At 54.3% G+C, this 15884-nt stretch overlaps 1 protein-coding gene and 1 long non-coding RNA gene across 4 annotated transcripts in view; one reads left to right on the forward strand and one right to left on the reverse strand.

Moving 5' to 3' along the window:
- Window positions 1-1082: 1082 nt before the first annotated feature.
- LOC138808194 (uncharacterized) lies at window positions 1083-5355 on the reverse strand. Of its 2 annotated transcripts, none has more exons than XR_011366436.1 (4): window positions 5270-5355; window positions 4619-4777; window positions 4200-4413; window positions 1083-1321 (listed from the first exon to the last, which is right to left on the reverse strand). It is a non-coding gene; the product is annotated as an uncharacterized lncRNA (long non-coding RNA). The 2 variants fall into 2 exon arrangements; XR_011366435.1 differs by lacking the exon at window positions 1083-1321 and adding an exon at window positions 2604-2650.
- A 292-nt stretch (window positions 5356-5647) lies between these two features.
- The window catches only part of LOC138808186 (janus kinase and microtubule-interacting protein 1), a 77883-nt gene continuing 67646 nt past the window's right edge, over window positions 5648-15884 (forward strand). The window contains exon 1 of one of the 2 annotated variants that reach the window (XM_069994138.1): window positions 5648-5854. The gene's annotated coding sequence lies outside the window, so the exon portion shown is untranslated. Of the gene's footprint in view, window positions 5855-12110; window positions 12129-15884 lie in introns of those variants that run through there. The other variant, XM_069994139.1, reaches the window with a different exon arrangement.

The raw sequence follows: 15884 nt of genomic DNA on the forward strand, positions 1-15884 counted from the left end.
TGCTCAGTAAATGCTACTGTTGTCTGATGGGATCTTCAGTTATCCTGCAGGGTTCCGATCCAGTCTCTGCTGGTTGTGTGGTTATGGGCAGGTTCCCTAGCTTCTCTGTTCCTGAGGCTGCTGCCTGCAGGATGTGTGTCTATCTGTCTATGGCTGGGCAGATATGACTGCTAATCACAGCCCAACACCAGGCCGACCCTGGCTCTGGTCCTCAGCCTCTCTCACCTCCTGTACTTCAGAAACCTCCAGCCTCCTTCCACCTTCCCACCTAGCTCCCTTGCGAAGACCCAGCCAAATCCACAAGGTTCAAACCACGCTACCCACCCACCAGGGCTCCAATGCAGCCTGCAAGGCTGGCATCCAGGCTGGCCAGCTGGGCTCACCTTGCCTGCCCCCTAGGGGCGGTGATGGGAGATGTCCGTGGGAACTTGCTGCTTCCAGTTTCTCCAAAGGAGCTGAGCTCTCTGCGTAGGTGCCTGCCTCCTCCCTACCCAGTCTTTTCTCAGTCCAAGTGCTCTTCCTCCAGGAAGCCCTCCGACAGATCCTTATCTACACCTCTGCAACCATGGGCTTCCATCACAATGATCTCTCTCTCTTCCATCCCCACCTCTCTTTTTCTTTCTCTTCCCTCTTTCCCCATCCATGAGCTCTAGAGGGCAGAAAGAACTGCTTCTCAGGTTTGTTCCCATTCCTTTCACTTAGTCAGGCCCAGATGCCAGCCCTCCCCACATGCCCACCAGAACCCGTCACCCTGCCACTCCGTTCTTTCTCAAGACGGAAGACTGAATCCACACTCTGGGACTTCAAGCCACATTTCCTCTTGCTGACACATTCTTTCTTTTCGTCTTCTGGCTAATACCCAAGCCAACCTCCAGGGGATGCCTGCCCCTCAGGCCGGGCCAAACTTGGCGCCTCTCACCCCTTTCCTCTTCTGTTGGAATGATCCCAGCTGTGGATCAGTAACTGTAACTAAAGTAATCAAAGAATCCACATCTGGGAGCCTGGGATAGAGGAATGTATTTGGACCAAGATTCTCTGCAGATGTTGGTAAGGCCTGTGACAAGATCACTGAAGACAATCTGAGTGCTTCCACGATCCAGTCACAAATGTCCTTACAAACGACAGAAGCAGGAAGGCTGTGGGCAGACGGAGGCGGGGGCCTGGCACCCTCAGAAGCTGAAGAGGCAGGTAGGGCCTCCTCTGCCTCTGGGGGAGATGCCACCTTCTGACACCGGGTGTCACACACTTGCCCTGCCAAAGCTTGAGAGAATGAAGTTCTATTGTCTTCAGCCTCCTAGTAAGTGATAACTTATTATCAGCCCTAGGAAAAGAACACAGATCCAAACCTTAACTCACTTTTGAGCTTCCTGTTACTGCAGAGCCGAGTAACACAGCAAAATGGAGGATGACTTCCCTGCCCCCCAGAAGTGGACATCCTACCCCAGGAGGGAGTGCCCCCCACTCTGTGGAGAGGGGCCTCCCTCAGAAGACTGCCTCATGTGGGTTGAGGCGCACCTGCTTGGCCTTCGGGGCCTGGGTCACGTGGGGAGGGCACACCCAGGCCATGTGGTGTCAGGGAGGCCGCTCTGGATGCAGACACTCCAGAGTGTGCTGGTTGAACCCTGGCAGGGACATCGCAGTGGCGCTGGTCCCGAGGGTTCTCCAGTGAGCTCATGGAGGGGGGCGGAGTGCACTGCCAGCCGGGACACTTGCTCAGAGGCTGGGAAGGTCAGAGCTCTGGCTCACATGGTCCTATATTTGGGGACACTGTGCAAAAGTAAGCCATTTGAGCCACTCTTGACTTAGCTGCCACCAGGACTGCCACAGAAAGCACTGGAGAGCAGGTGCACGTGCAGCCCAGCCTTTTTGTTTCATGGGTCTCGAAGCTGGGAGGCCAAGATCGGGGGTTCGTTGGGGTCTCCTTGCTCTGCCATGGCATTTCTCTGCCTCCTGCCAGGGTCTGCGTGTGTGTCATGATCACCTGTTCTGGGGACCCCAGGCAGGCCGCATGAGGACCTCTCTGATGATCAATGTTACCTTTACGGCTTCTGTGAGCACCATCTCTAAACATGGTCATGTTCTGAGATGTAGCAGCACTTGGACAGAGGGGACTTGGGGGGGGGCAGTGCACAACTGTGTCCCTTTCCTTCCAAAACCTTGTCTTATTTCCTTTCACAGTGGGAGCCGCAGTGGCTCAGAGTGTTTGGGGTGTGTAGTGAATGGAAGTGGGGTTGGGGCTTCTCCACGGCCTCTGTGGGGTATGTGTGCATGCGTTGACCCAACTGGTGTTGTCCAGTGAGTGCTCACTGGCAGGTGCTAGGGCTGCCAGCGGTGCCCACAGGGAGCATCTGGAAGCAGGCACCACAGTGCTCAGCACTAGCAGCACATGAGGAGGAAGAGGCACAGGGTTCCCAAGTGTGCGTGGGGTCTGCAGATCTTCAGAAGTGCAAGCTGATCTAGAATCCGCCAAGTCCTGGGTTCAGGCAGGTGCGAGAGTCAAGGGGAACACTCAGCAGAAGGCAGTTCCTGGGTCTGCTGTTCAGGGGGTCCTTTTAGCTGGATGGAGAGGAACCCAGACTTCTGCGTTTTCCCCCAGCTGTCCCCCAGGGAGTCCAACGTGGGTACTGAGGTCAAGAAGTGCTGTGCTGAACTGAAATTTCACATCGGCCGTTTATCATGAATATTCATGAAATCACAGTAAGAAAGACGGAGGAACCTGGGGTACACACCTGTAATCTCAGCTACTTAGGGAAACAAGAGTTCCATCTCAACCAGAAAACTGAGCATAGTGGTGCATACAAGTTAGCCCAGGCTATGATCTAAGGATAGCCTCAGACAAAAGCACAAGACCCTATCTGAAACTAACTAAAGCTACAGAGGGCTGGGAGCACGGCTCAAATGTTGGAATACTCGCCAAGCAAGCGCAAGGCTCTGCGTTCAAACTTTAGCACCACAAAAAAGACAAGATCAATGAAATGCAATTCTTATCATTTTAGCATTCCATTTATGAAAGATGGATGTTTTCCCCAACTTGAAGACGATGTTGAAAATGTAGGTGGTACGATGGGTGAAGAAAATGAGGAAGTTTTCTTCACATACATTACTTTTCCCCCATCATTAGTAACTCTGAGTTACCTATTTTCTCCACAGAGAAATAATTACTATAAAATCATTTTTTTCCTAGCAAGAAGTGATGTAAGAGAAGGAACAAACAATAAAAATAGACACAAAAAAGTATTAATGTGGACATCAAGTTACTAGTTCATAAATAATTTTGTTTCTGAATTGTGTAATGACAGAGATATTTGTCAACTTGAAACACTTAAAATTTGTTACGTTTTATTGTTATTCTAAGTATGTATTCATTGTATACCAAAGTTTTATTTGTAATTTTGTGTGTGTGTGTGTGTGTGTGTGTGTGTGTGTGTGTGTGTGAGTTCTGGGGCTTGAACTCAGGCCTTGGTGCTATCCCTGAGCCTTTTTTTTTTGCACAATGCTAGGTACAGATCAGTTTCTAGCTTTTTATTTTTTGGTGGTTAAATGGAGATATAAGCCTCATGGACTTTCCTGCCCCAACTGGCTTTGAACTGCGATTCTCAGATCTCAGGCTCTTGAGTAGCTAGGATTATAGGCATGAACCATCAGTGCCCGGCTTGTGATTTTTAAAATTCCTTTTCTCAAGGAGGGAGACTTAGAAACGCCAGGTTCTGTGAAGCCCTGATCCAACACAGTTCCCTGCTGGAAACCAACTTTTCCTCTCTTCCTCACTAACAAAATTCTCTAATTTTTAATCTATCTGAAAAATGCCTCTCCAGTTAAAAAAATGGTTTTGTTCAGCTGCCTGTGAAGTGAGAGGTGACCATTTAATGCTATTTGGTCAACCAGACAGAAGTCTCTAGAAAAGCAGTTAAAACCAGCTGACTCAGGGGTACAGGGGACCTTTCTCCTTGACTGGAATAACAATGAATGCTGGAAGGCAGGCAGCCATCTTGGCACCTTGAAGACACCAGAAGGAAGAAAATTACATGCTGTAGACAAAGGAGTGACTGACAGATAAAGTGAGGAATGGCCACCGTGGACTTGGGGATTGTTCCAGCCACTGCAGAGGAGATTTCTAAGACTCACAGCCAAATGCAATCCTTAACTGATAGTTGTATCAAAGTAATACAAACCCAGTGGTTTCAGTAACAGAAACTTACTGTCTTGAGTGGTGCAGGCTCTCTGGGAGGGTGCAGGGAAAGTTCTGCTGCAAGCCGGGCTCCCAGCTTCTTTCTTATGGCTGCTGCTAGTCTTCTTGAGTTCCTGGACTAGTTGATACACAGCCAGCCTCGGCCTGCGTGTGACATGGCCGTTTTCTCCTATGTGCCTCTGGATCCAATTCCCTATTTTTGTAGAAGCTGGAGTCCAGGTCACCTAGTTCAGTATGACATCTTCTTAACTGATTGCATCTGCAATGTAATTCTAGTTCTAAACAAGGTCACATTGTGAGGTTCGGGGAGTTAGGATTTCAACAAGTATTCCTTCAATGGGAGAGAGTGAGACACCTATGCAAATCCTCATCCCCAAGGCCTTCTCCCTCCCGCTGGGTCCAGGTCGGAGCAGGGCCTGCAGATCCTACCTCCTCTGTGGCTCTGCTTCCCCTTCACCATCGTCTCCTGCTCCCCCGGGGTCCACGCTAGTCTCCTCCGGCCCGCACGCCCCACCCAGCCAGGGCATCAGTTCGCCAGCCTCGGATCGAGGGAGGCCGGCGGTGATTCTCCATGGCCAGGTGACTTGCCTGGAGGAATGAAGCGTACGCCCTGCACCGTGCGTCCCACCCAGTGCAACTTGCCCCCTGCCCTCCATACTGCCCTAGAGGACTGTGGGTACTCGGCTGGAGGAGCGCCCCCCCCCAAGGTGGACCCCAGATTGACTTTGGGGAACAGAGACCCACCGGCCCAGGTAGGAGGAGGAGTGTAAGCAAGAAGCAAGCCTGGAACGCTGGGGGCTTATTTGTTACTGTGGCTCCACGCGGCTTACCCTGACTGATACAGGTGCTGCTTTCGGGCAAGTCAGCCCTCACAGGCTCCTCCCCGCACCTGCCAGCCCGGGGGCCGGCCACGCCCCTCCTCCCGGCCACGCCCCTCCCGGCCAGGCCCACGCGGGGAGCGTCCACGGCGTCTCAGGCCCACGGCGTGCTCGTTCCCGTGTCCTCGAACCTCTCCGCTTAACCTCGGGTCCTTCGAGGTTCCAGTCCCCGCCCAGGTCGGGCACTCCGCGTGAAACATACCCGGGAGACTCCCGCAGTGGGCCTTTCTGGAAGTCCCTCCCGGGCACGGCGTGGTCACACGAGGCGCGGGGAACCCGAGGGGGGGGTGCTCGGCGGCGGGACCCTGGCCCCGCCGGGACCCAGTGCGCACGCTCCGGACGCGGGGTCCTCGCGCAGAACCGCTCCCGGCGTCGGCCCCGGGCGGGGCGGGGCGGGAACCACGCTCCCTCCCTGACTGGCGGGACGACGCGCCAATAGGAGGAGCTCCTCGGGGGAGGGGCGGGGCCGCGCGGTGAGCCGGCGCCCGGCCGCCTCAGGAGCTGCAGCCGCGAGCCCGGCACGCGCCGGCCGCCCGCGCGAGCTCGCGACCCCCGCCGCCGCCCAGCGTGTGCGCCTCCGCCCGCCTTTCCTCGGCTGCCGCCGCCCATCTTATTTGATGTTTTGCACGCGTTCGTTTTCCGTCCCGGTTAGTCCTTCGTAAGGCGGCGGCGGCGGCGGCGGCGGCGGCGGGCGCTCGGGCGGGGCGGTTCGGCCGGAGGATGCGGCGCGGGGCTGCGCTCGCCACGCCCGCCGCTGCTGCCCGGCCCGGCCCGGGGCGCCGAGCAGGTAGGTGCCGGGGCGCCGCGGGGGGACGGCGAGCGGCGGCGGGGCCCGCGGACTCGGGGCCGACGGGAGGCGCCGCGGCGGGGCCGCCCTGCCCGCCCGCCCGCCCGGCCCGCCCGGCCCGCCCGCCGTCCGGGCACCCTCCCGGCCGCGGCCGTCGCCCCCCGGGCCGCCGCTCCCCCCCCCCCGCGCCCCCCCGGCCCCGCCCTTCCGCTCCCCTCCCCCCGGCCCCGCCCCGCCCCTCTCACGACACCCCGGTCTCCACCGCTCTCCTCACGCGCCCCGGCCTCCGCGCGGGGGGCGTGGCCGCTCGGCCGTAGGTAGGACCGTGGGATCCGGGCCCGGTGCCCCGGGGGTGGAGCCCGGGGGCGGCCGCGGGGGGGGGGTGGCGGACGGGAACGGTGCGGGCCGCCCCGCACCGCGCGCACGGCCCTCGCCGCCGCCGCCGCCCGCGGGCTGCTCCGCCCACGTGGGCGCCGCGGAGGGGGCGCCGGGATGCGGAGAAAGGCGGGTTCCACCCGGGCCCGCGGCGACGGCGGGCGGGGGCGGGCGGCCCGCGCGGCCCGGCACCTTGCGCGCAGCCCGGCGCCTCCGCGGCCCTGCGCGCGCCCGCGCCGCCCGCCCCCCACTCCCGCTCCGGCCAGGCCGGCGTCTTCGCCTTGCGAGCCCCCTCCCAGCCCACCCTCACCGGCCGCCCTGCTCCAGAGCCCGCCCGCCGCGGCTCAGCCTCCAGCAGGCGCCAGCCCTTCCTTCCCCGGTACCGTCGGCATCTCGGGCGGGCGCTCCTCCGCCCCCTCCCCCTGTGCACACACTGGCACACTGCCCCCGGGCCTTGGACGGTAGATCCCCTCCGTGGGAACGCCTTTCCTTCACCTGGCCAAGGTCAGGGAGTGTCCCTCGCCAGGCCACGGCTTCCCTTCGTACATCTGACCGGGTGGGGCACTAATGTCCTTTGGCCTGTGCCTCCCAGGTCAGAAGCTCTGCCAGGAGCAGCTTCAGACCTCTCCCCTCTCCACGCACGGCGAATGTCACCTCCCCCATGAGGGCTCCGGGATGGGGGCGGGGTTAGTGGTCAGGACCCCTCCCCGGGCGCATGCTGCTGTACATGCTCCTACAAGCTTCCCAGTGCCAGGCGCCCTGCTCCAGAGTTGGAGGGAGCTCTCACCTGCGTCCTTAACCAGCAAGAGCCCGCAAGCATGCTTGAGCACAGTGAGACAATTCACTTCTGCATAAAACATCCCTAGCTCACACTGCCCATAATCTATGCGGCATGTACCACATCCTGGCTTCCCAGGGCCACCCTTTCCTTCTCCCCGCAGGCTCCTGGATGGGTCCTTACACTGGTTGTTCACATACATGGGATGGTTGTCTCTTCCTTTGTTTGTATGGAGAACTCCTATTCATACAGTAAGGTCCCACACTCAGTTTTTCTTGAGTGGGCCAGATTGGTGGTTCCCTCACGGGTACCTGTCAGAACTTTACACATAGATACAGCATAGTATGCATCTGCTCCTCCCCTCCCCCCTTAAGCAGATCTAGTGTCTGGGGACACAGTGAGGTCCGAGGCCCGAGCCTGCCTTTGTGGGAATCCTCTGATTTCTGTAGACAGTCATGAGCAGTGTCATGGCTGCAGAGAGGGACACAGTGGGCTTTACCCTTCTTTCCTGGCTGCTTGAGGACCGGATCTGCAGACCAGCTAGAGATGACATCCAGACCCTGCTCTCACTTACCTGTGGAGTGCCTGTCCTCTGGGCTTTCTAACCCAATGGGGGTTTTCCCTTGGAGGAATTGGGGGTAGCTGCCACATGTCCCTATTCTCCTAGGTCAGCTTCTTCCTCCACAGTAGGGGACCAACTTGCAAGGTTTCTGAAGTTAGACTAACCTGTGTCCTGTTTCTGACTGCTGTGTGGTCTTAGGTAAGAAGGTTGGCCTCTCTGAGCATTCATTTCCTAAACCAGTGGGCAGTGGTCTGGCTGGGCATGGGTGGCTCTTTTGAAGAGGAAGTGTGTGATGAGTGGTAACAACACACTTCCTTAAACTTTGTCAGAAGCGAGTGTCACATTGGAGGTCCCCCTTTGTCCTCCAGCCAACAGTGGAGCTAGTGACATAGCAGCAGCCACCTGCCCAGAGAGTGGGGCTGGGTCAGAGCGGCAGGGCCTGACTGTCTGTGTTCAGTGGCTTTGTCTGAGGAAGGGAGCTGGGGTTATGCAAGGAGTTGTGGTGCTCATTGCTTCACCTCCCACTCCTGCCAGGCACGGTGGCACAGCCGCTGAGGTATGGAGCACCTGATGAGGGAGGAGCATTTGCAGGGCAGAGTGCTCGGCAGGCACTCCCTGGCTCACTGCCATGGCCCACACCCACAGTGAAAAGCACCTTCCTGCGAGGCCGCCAGTATGTGAGATTAGGCAGTGCACCTGCTGGTACCCCAGGCAGGGTGCACTAGGCCACGGCCACTGGGGCTGCCGCAGTCAGAGGCCCAGAGGGGGACCCCCCCCCCACTTCCGGACTGGCAGTGGGTCTTTCCTGTCCTGTCCTGTCTCTGGTCCTTATGCCTTTGGAGAAGGTGTTCTTTACTCCAGCCTTTCTGGGGACAGGGGCAGTGCAGGAGGGGTGGGGCTAGGCTGGGAGGGGTGCTTACCCAGCGCAAGGCTAGCGTTCTACCGCTTGAGCCACAGCACCGCTTCTGGTTTTCTGGTGGTTAATTGGAGATAAGAGTCTCACGGACTTTCCTGCCTGGGCTGGCATTGAACCACGATCCTCAGGTCTCAGCCTCCTGAGTAGCTAGGATGACGGGCGTGAGCCACTGGTGCTTGGCAGCACCTGGGCTTTTGCTAGGGGCCGGCCAGCCAGGACTTGCTGCCTATTTTTGTAAATAAAGTTTTATTGGCACACTTCCACTTACGTATGAATGGTCTGGGGTTCTGTGCTGTGCAGGTTTGGGAGGCTCCTCCCTCTTGGAGCTGGGGCTGGAGCCTGACTGGGAATGTCCAGGAAACACTGGAGCGGGGCAGGATCCTGTTGGAAAGCAGAAGGGAGAAGATGGGCTTGCCAGGAACAGGTGGCTCACGCCTGTAATCCTAGCTACTCAAGAGGCTGAGATCAGAGGGTCATGATTCAGAGCCAGCCTGGGCAGAAAAGTCTATGAGATTCATGTCAAGTGAACCACCAGAAAACTGGAAGTGGAGCTGTGGCTCAAAGTGGTAAAGTGCTAGCCTTTAGTGAAATTGCTCAGGGACAACGCCCATGCCCTGAGTTCAAGCCCCACAACTGACAAAAAAAAGTCAGAGGCTGAGAATGTGGCTCAGGGGTAGAGTGCTTGCCTAGCATGCATGATCCCCTTGTTTGATTCCTTAGTACCACATAAACAGAAAAAGCCAGAAGTGGTGCTGTGGCTCAAATGGTAGAGTGCTAGCCTTGAGCAAAAGAAGCTCAAGAACAGTGCCCAGGCCCTGATTTCAAGCTACAGGACTAGAAAAAAAAGAAAAAAAAGGTGGACTCCTAGGGCAGTAGGTGGGGCGGGCATTCTGGGGGGGAGGGAAGGGAACAGAGCTCTGATCTGGCCTTTGGAGTATTTATTTACAAGACTACCCCAGGAGATATTTTGGTTCTTTTAAGTCTGCAGAAGCGAATGGAGAAATGTGGTCTTTCTAAATCAGTTTCCATTGGTAAAGTGCTTACCCAGCACTGAAGTTTTTGCCAGGGGCTGGCAAAGCTAAAGCTTGCTGCCTGTTTTTGTAAATAAAGTTTTATTGGAACACAGCCACACCCGCTTGTGTTTGAATGGCTGAGCGATGCTTTGCATCATCTTGATAGAACTCAGCAGTGGTGGCAGGCATCTGTGAGGCTCCAAATGTTTACTGCCTGATGCATGGAGGTGGGGGGTGAGGAGGACTGTGTCCAGGGTGTGTGTGTGTGTGGGAGGGAGGTGGGAGGGAAGCTGCCCTGTGCTCTGAGTTCCACTAGTCCCTGAGGGGAGCCTCTAAGCCATGGGCCTAGAGAAGGTCTGAAGCCTGCAGAGGGCAGCACAGCTGGTCAGTTCCAGAGAAGGATGTGAAGGCAAGAAGCTTGCCTCCAATCCCGGAGATTTGTCTATCTTATCATCTCTAATTGAGTTTTGCTAGATTCAGAACGTAGTGTGCATAATGTCTACCTAAAACAAATATTGTTGACGATTTCTTTATGGCCTAGCATCTGACCAATTTTTAGATGTATTTTTATGTGTGTATTTAATATTTAATAATGGCTCATATAGCAACCCCCTTTAAGTGCACAGCTCAGTGGCATCACTGCCATCCATCTCTAGAACGTTCCATCATCCCAGTCTGGCAGCTCAGGCTCTTCATCATCGATTGCCTCTTGCTGTCTGGTGGGAATTTTCCAGAGCAAAGCAAATTTGAGGCCTCCTGGTTGGGCCAGCAAGGTGATGATATCATCTCTTCTCCTCCCCTTCCTGGGTACCAGCTAAGCTGTCAGGTGTCTGTAGCCCTCAGATGCCCCTCACACCTCTTTGGGGAATGGGGTGACCCCTACCCCCATAGCAGCCACAAGATTTGGTCTCTGAGGAAGCCAGCCTTACTCAGCAACTGTGTACATCTGTGCTCAGGACCCCTCCTGTGTCTTGAAGCTTGGGTGCAGGCTGCCATCCTTCGCTCCCTTGGCCCAGCCTTGGCTGAAGGGCCACTGTCGGGAGAGAAAGGGGCTCTGTGTGCGCCGCAGGGCTGTTCTTTGTGGCCTAATGCTCTTGTGTATGCCAGGTCAGAGGCATGCTGGCTCCACTCACTGGCCTGGGACCGGCTCTGGTCCCTTCCTCCAGGCTGGAGGTGCCCGCTGCCGGGGAGGGGAAAGCACACGTGGAGCCTCGGAGGGACCTGGTGATGTGGCTCACCTTTCTTGAGCCCAGGACCTCTGTCTTCTCTCAATTTCTCTGATGCTTCTGGAGGCGGGCACAGTGTCTGCTTGCTCTGACTTGGAGTGTTATTTAGTGTGGTCACAGTCTGTCTTCCACAAAAGCATTCTTTGATTCTCTTTTTCTACTTCCCTATTTTTTTTGGGGGGGGGGCGGGGACTCTACTGGTTTTGAACTTAGGGTTTACTAAGAAAGTGTTCTACCACTTGAGCCATAGCTCCAGACCTTTTTTGCTTTAGTTACTCTAATTATTTTTTCAGATAGGGTCTCATTAACTTCTTGCCAGGGCTGGCTGCCAAAAACAGATCCTTCTGACCTCTATGCAGAGATCATTGGTAGCTGGGATGACAGGAATGTAACCACCATGCCTGATGCATGGAGGACTGTGTGCAGGGTGTGTGTGTGGCGGGGTGGGGGGAAGCTGCCCTGTGCTCTGAGTTCCACTAGTTCCTGAGGGGAGCCTCTAACCCTCTAACATGGGCTAGCTTCAAGACAGCGATCCTCCCAATCTACTCCTCCCTAGGGGTTGAGATTAGAGGTGTGAACCACCACACCTGACCTTCTTTCCTCTGTTTAAAAACTTGAGTTGAAAAAAAAAAAACACTTGAGTTGAAATTAACATAAGACGTAACCATTTTACAGCATGGTGGCACTTAGTACATTCACATTCTCCTCTATCTAGTTTCAAAAACATTTTTATCCTTCTTTGTCAGAAACACTGGGCCTATTTTGTGTTCATCCTCTGTGGACTGACCTCTGCTGTGTGTTTCATAAACATGGAACTGTGCACTACATGGCTTTTGTTGGCCAGTTTTTCTCTGGGCATCATGTTTCCAAGGTGTATCAGAATCCTAGCAGGTGTTTGGGGTTCATTCTTTTTGGTGGCTGACTAATATTCCATGGTGTGTGGTTTCTATTCATCCCTTGGCGAACATCCGGGCTGTTGCCACCCTTGGTTATGATGACTGGTATCTATAGTGCTCTAGTTTTCCTTCGCTCTTTGCTCATTCATTCATCAGTTCGGCCACTTATCAAACAGCTGTGATTACCCCCTTTGTGCCGGCACTGTGCTGGGAGCGTTCATACTCGTCCACACTTTTCTTCAGAGCTGGAGGCTGGTTTGTTGGCTCTTGTTTCCCAGTAAGAGCGTGGGAACGCCCCAGAGCAGAAGGGACAAAGTGGGGGCCGAGGGACTGGCTGAGGGAGGCAGCTGGCATGAGCAGGGAGCCCTGGCCTCCTTTCTGCGGGTTCCTGGAACAGTCTGACTCTCTTCTTGGTTTAGTGTTTTGTGTTTACTAGGCGAAATGCTCCATGCTCTCACTTGCCTGGCTCCCTTCCATCTCCACACATCAACCTGAATTGCTGTTCCAGGTAGGGGCTCTACTTTCCGCTTGCCCTGGGCACCTGCAAGTGACAAAATGATTTTATTTCCTTATTTAGCACCAGCTCCCCCTCCTCCCTAACTAGAATAAAGTACCTTGAGGGGCTGGGTGTGGTGGCACAGACCTGTAATCATTGAAAGGCTGAGGTGGGTGGGAGGATCGAGCTCCAAGGCCAGCCTGGGCAAAAGTACAAGACTCTTATGTGAAATATGACTGAGACAAAGGGGAGAGGGCCTCAAGGTAGACCATGTGTCTAGCAACTGTCAAGCCCCGAGTTCAAGCCCCAATATCACCAGAAAAACAAAGCATCATGAACCTGCCTCCTGGCACCAGGCAGGGAATAGGTGCTCCCTGAGAGCTCACAGTTAACTGCTGCATGCAGGTGAATGTGACTCGCTCTGCCACCAAGGCACAGGGCTTGAGCCTTTTTCCACTTTTTCGTGTGAAATCCAGAGGACATTGTGCCCATGGGATTTGTGTGGGTAACACATGAATTAGCATAGGAGAGGGCCGAAAGCAGGGTCATGTTTAGTGACCGCTAATTCCCTGGCATTGATCTGGGAGGTGTAGGAGGCTCTGCCGTGGTGACCGTGAGTGCCCTGAGGCCAGGACTGCAGCTTGCCCCAGGTATCTGGTTTTTTTTTTTTTTTTTGTCTGGTCATGGGGCCTGAACTCTGGGCCTGGGCGCTGTCCCTCAGCTCTTCAGCTCAAGGCTAGCACTCTACCACTTGAGCCACAGTGCCACTTCTGGCTTTTTTCTTATGTGGTGCTGAGGAATCGAACCCAGGGCCTCATGCATGCAAGGTAAGCGCTCTACCACTGAGCCACCTTCCCAGCCCTGCCCCAGTAATCTGGAGCCCAGATATGGCGCTAAGCTTGGTGACTCGGGTGCCTGTCCTGAGCTGCCCAGTGTGACTGTGGATGGAGACTGGGATGCGACCTTGAGAGGATCTGTGTGTCACAGGCTTCTGAATTGCACTTGTACATAAGTTTTTTTTAATATGACTACTAGAAAACTTCACATTACCAGCTGGGGGTGTGTAGTTCAGTGGTAGAGCACTTGCTTGGCATGCCCAAGGCCCTGAATTCCATCAGCACAGTTTTATGCTGGCTTATGTGACAGTCCTGTGGGCAGCACTGTGGGGGGCTGTCCCCCCGTGGGCAGGGCCAGGCTCAGTGGTGGCTGGTAGGGCTCACACTGCAGCTTTGCCCTCCATTGCATGTGTTCTGCATTTCACTTTTCTCCTCTGTAAAGAAGCTCAGTCTGCTGTCCAACAGTGACAAGGTACATTTGTTCTTAGCAGAGCTCCTCATGTCCTGCTAGGGCCTGGTGCCCCAGGTGCCCCAGATGGCGGGCTTAGAGAGGGGGTCCAGGCTTGCCCCAGCAGTGGCTTACTTTCCTAGGGAGGGAGACATGCTGTCCACACCATCTAAATAAAGAAGAAGTCTGTTTCTAAAGCTGGTGTGAGTTCTCTGAGGGAGGGGGTTGTGTGCACACCTGCTGGTGACAGCCAGGTTTCTCTCTGTGTGCCATCGGGGAGGTCGTGCAGTTGTTTCTCACCAGCCTACAGCCAAGGCGTTCACTTCGGTATGATCCAGGAGCATCTGGCCACTTCTGCTTGTAGTGGCTCCTGCTGGTGTCCCCAACTTATGCATCCTCCCGCAGTACAAATTGCACCAGGTCTTAGAAGTTTGAGCCTCACTTTCTGTGGGTTCTGAGTTCCAGAGACCTCTTGCAGGACCTACCAGTACAGGCATCACTGCTGCTGTTCTGGCCTGGCTTGCCCAGCTGGTTCTAAGGCGTGGCAAGGCTGTTCTGCTACTTTATGCTCTTTCTCTGTTTAAGACCCTTATTCCATTGCTTCCTACCTTACTGGAGAGGATTGCTTCCATCATCCAGCCTTGAGCTGTGAGGGAGAGTAGCGGTCCTTCACCTTGGGTGCTCTGGAGTTCTGGGGTGTCTTGGGGGCCGGGCCTCCAGGGAAGAGATGCTGAAGGAGGATGGATCCTGAGTTTGTCAGGGTCAGGAGGTGTTGGCCTCTTGGTCTTAATTGCCAACACATGCCTGCAGGTGTCCAGCACTGTGCCCCCTCCAGGGGGTCATGGGAGGTGGCTGTGCCCTCATAAAGTGGCACAAGCCCCCGGGGGCTGTGGAAGGCAGCAGTGGACCTTCCCTCCTGCCTGGTCTGCAGCACAAAGCTGTCAGGACTCGAGTTCGTGGAGTTCCATCTTGCCCCCACCTTGTAGAGTGGCCACTTGTAAGGCCTCTCATCCTCCCTCAGGAAGGTGGTGGTTAGTATCTTTGTATGCGCCATACTGTGCTTTGAATTCAGGGCCTTGCAGTTGCTAGGCAGATGCTGTACCACTTGAACCATGCTTCCCACCCCCCCCTTTGATTTATTTTTCAAATAAGAATCTCGCACTTATGCCCAGGCTGGCCTTGGATCCCCATCCTCTCACCTACCTCTGCCTTCCAGTTTGTACGTGCTGTCTTATGTGAGATGAATAATCGATTAACTTCCATTTACTGGAGCCAGAGAGAAAAAAGAATGATTGATTTGAAAAGGAGCCATTTCAGAAGCTTAAAATTGTTAGGGAGGCATTTTTTTCTATCTAAAACAAATAGAAATAGCTCATTGGAAGTATGTGTCCTTGAATTAAAATCCAGATGAAATACACAATTTATTTAATGCAAAAGAAAGTAATAAATAGGTGGGCACAGTGGTATACATCTATAATCCCAGCCACTCAGGAGTCAGAGATAGGAGGATCATGAGCTTGAGGCCAGCTTGGGCAAAGTTAGCAAGACTCTGTCTCAAGAACAAAGACAAAAGTGCTAGAGACGTAGTTCAAGAGGTAGCGTGCCTGCCTAGCAGGTAAAAGGTGAGGAGTTTGGAACCTGTAGTGCCAGCAAAACAAAACAACCATAGAAAAGCCACCCTTCCCCCAAACCCCAAATGTGACTGGATTTTAATCCAGTCGATATTGTCAGACTGGATCCAGCTTTGGATTGCTATAGCAAACCCATGATAGACTGGGCGGTTGGTTATAAACAACAGGAATTTGTTTCACACAGTTGTGAAGTGGAAAATCCAGACCAAGGCACCAGCAGATTCAGTGTCTGCCGAAGGGCCTCTCCCTGATCCCATTTAAAGGGGTGGAGCCCAACAGTTCTACCTTTCATGCCATGGCACTTGTGATTTGACTCAGCACACAGACTCTGTGAGGAGAAAGATATCAGACCATAGCACCAAAATACAGGAGGTGCACTTAGATTCAAAGTGCAGCTAGAGTGATGGAGATGGATTATGCAAATAGCACCATAAGAAAGCCAGAGTGAGCTGGGCACTGTGGTTCACGCCTGTAATCCTAGCTATTCAAGAGGCTGAGATTTGAAGATTGAGGTTTGAACCCACTGAGGCAGACAAATCTGAGAATCTCTTATCTGCATTTAGCCAGCAAAAAGAACTGGCGGTGTAGCTCAAGTGATACAGCTAGAAACAATATAAGACCTTGAACAACAACAAGAAATGTTAGGAGAGATAAAGAGCAACATTTAATAATGTCAAAAGAAAAGGGTCAATACAAGACTCTTAGCAATTGTAAAAATATTTGCATCTTGACAGAGCACCGGAATACCCAAATCAGAACCTGACAGAGTACAAAGGGAATATAGATACTCCAACAATACCTGGATATTTCAGTCTCTGATTTGCGGCGCTGAGGCTGGAGTCCTGGGCCTCAC

The sequence above is a fragment of the Dipodomys merriami genome, unplaced genomic scaffold (genome assembly GCF_024711535.1).
Source record: "Dipodomys merriami isolate MVZ:Mamm:240054 unplaced genomic scaffold, mDipMer1.0.p SCAF_446, whole genome shotgun sequence".
In the NCBI taxonomy this organism is placed as follows: domain Eukaryota; kingdom Metazoa; phylum Chordata; class Mammalia; order Rodentia; family Heteromyidae; genus Dipodomys; species Dipodomys merriami.